The following is a 2,564-nucleotide window of genomic DNA, read 5'->3' as shown; positions in this document are numbered from 1 at the left end:
TGTATTTGAGTAATTTCTGTGGTATGCTTTGTTTTTAGGAACTAGATTGATTCCACTGTGGTCAGATATGATACAGGGGATTATTTCAATCCCCTTGTATTTGCTTGAGTTCCTTGCATGAATTATGTTATGGTCTATTTTGGATAAAGTTCCCAGAGCTGCTGAGAAGAATGTGTACTCTCTTGTTTTAGGGGAAATACTCGATAGATGTCAGTTCTGCTTGAAATATGGCCACATTTAATTCGGTAGCTTCTATGCCAATCCTCTGGTTGGTAGACTTGTCCTTTGGTGAAAATGGGGTGTTAAAGTCTCCTAGTATTATCGTGTTAGGATCTACTTTATTCTGTAAATTTGAGAGTATTTGCTTAACATATTTGGGTGTGCCAATGTTTGGGGAATATAAGTTAATAATGGTAATATCCTCCTCTTGGATTGTTCCCTGTTTTAATATGTAGTGTCCTTCCTTGTCTTTTTCTATTGATTTTAGTGAAAAGTTTATTTTGTCCGATATCAGGATTGCTACACCTGCTTTCTTACTGGGGGCATTTGATTGGTAGATCCTTTTCCAACCCTTCACTCTGAGTTTCTTTGTATGTTTGTCTGAGAAGTGGGTCTCCTGAAGGCAAAAGGTGGATGGGTCATTTTTTTTTTTATCCAATCTGCAGTTCTTTTTCTTTTGATTGGTGAATTAAGACCGTTAATATTAAGAGATAGTTTGGAGAGATGCACTGTGGTCCCTGTCATTCCTGTTTTCCTCAGTTTTTCTTCTTACCTTTCCTCCTGTGCTTGCTCAGTTAGACTTCTATTAATGCCTGTCTGGGTGCGGGTACCTGTTCCTGGTTGCTTTCTTTAGGTTGTGTTTCCCTTCATTAGTATTCTTTGTAATGCTGGCTTAATGTTTATGTATTCATTTAGTTTTTCTTTGCTATTAACATTTTTCTGTTCTCCATCAAATGTGAATGATAGCTTTGCCGGGTATATCAGCCTGGGTTGGCAGTTATTGGCTTTCAGGGCCCATGGTATTTTGCCAGGCCTTTCTTTCATTCAGTGTCTTTGTGGAGAGATCTACAGTGATTCTAATTTTTCCCCATTCTAGTATAGCTCCTTCTACATTTTTGTTGCATGCAAAATTGTTTTCTTATTATTCAGATCTATCATTTTTACTATAATATGTCTAGGAGTGTTTCTCCTGGGATCTTGCATCTTTGGTGTTCTATATGCTTCTGTTATGTTGGTATGATATTCTTTTTTAAGATGGTGGAAATTTTCACCGATTATCTTGGTGAATATTTGTTGCAGTCCCTTGCTTTGATATTCCCACCTTTGTCCACTCCAATTATACAAAGGTTAAATTTCTTGGCACTATCCACTTGCTCTTGGATTTCCTTTGGCATAATTTAAGTGATTTTTCCATATCTGTCATTTTTTGGTCTAGTTGGTGTATTCTGTCTTTTGTATCTGACACTAAATTCCAATTCGTTCACTCTGTTATCTATGGCTTCCATTGTGGTTTACATGGAGGAAATGGACTCATTTATGCATTCGATGTTTGGTCTCAAACTACTAATCTCCCCTCTTAATGAGGTGTGTACTGCCTCTATTTTTACACTAATCTCACCTCTTAGTGAGGTGAGTGATGCCTCTATTTTTGCATGCATCTCCTGTTTGATATCCTGCATCTCTTTCAATATTTTGACCATGCGTTCTTTACATTTCTGGTCTATTTCTCGCTTTAATTCTTGAGTCATTGCTTCCAGCATCTCTTGGATGTAGCTTTTGTTTTCCATTCCTGCTTTGCTCCCACTGGGGCTCTACCCTGAAGTCATGGGTATGATTCCTCAGTAACACATAAACTAAAAAAGCTGGAAACCAAGCTGGGGCTCAAGTCATAGAGTGGTAGCCTTCAGCGAAAGAAGCTCAAGGACAGTACGCAGACCTTAACTTCAAGCCCCTACACTGGCAAAAAAGAAAATCAGAATGAAATATGTAAAAATATTTTATCACTATGTTTCTTTTTTATGAGAAGATGAAAAAAGAAACAATTAAAGTTTATATATCCAAGTGATTTGGAGCATGCATACCCAATAGTGGTGTGTGAACCTATACAATATTATCAACATACTGAAAAATTGATTGATATCTCCTTGTAGATGAATAAAAGTCCTCTGCGTCCATATTGAATAGCCATAAATTACAATGTTTATCCTCTTAGCTTTAGCAGTTATCAGATTTTTATTGAAATTCCAGCTCTGGCATCCTTTTTAATTTTTTTTTTATTTTAAGATGATTTACAGGGATGCTATAGTTATCACAACCTTTCTTTTTTTTTCTAAGTATAAAATCCAGAATTACCTTAAGGGTTTGGAAGAAGCAAAATGGCTTCTAGAGTTCAGACCTGATGACATGAAGGGAGGGAGAACATGTTCATAACTGGCCAAAGGGAGATAGAATTTGATGTTTCCTTAGTTTTTAGGTTTGAATGTATAGGAGAGAACCCTCAGGGTTAAGGACAGGTTAAGGACAAAACAATTCCTTGACTTCAACATCAAATGAAGCAGAATGTT

Source organism: Dipodomys merriami, unplaced genomic scaffold, assembly GCF_024711535.1.
Source record: "Dipodomys merriami isolate MVZ:Mamm:240054 unplaced genomic scaffold, mDipMer1.0.p SCAF_113, whole genome shotgun sequence".
In the NCBI taxonomy this organism is placed as follows: Eukaryota; Metazoa; Chordata; class Mammalia; order Rodentia; family Heteromyidae; genus Dipodomys; species Dipodomys merriami.
The sequence above is the reverse complement of the archived record's forward strand: the minus strand, read 5'-3'. Positions refer to the sequence as shown.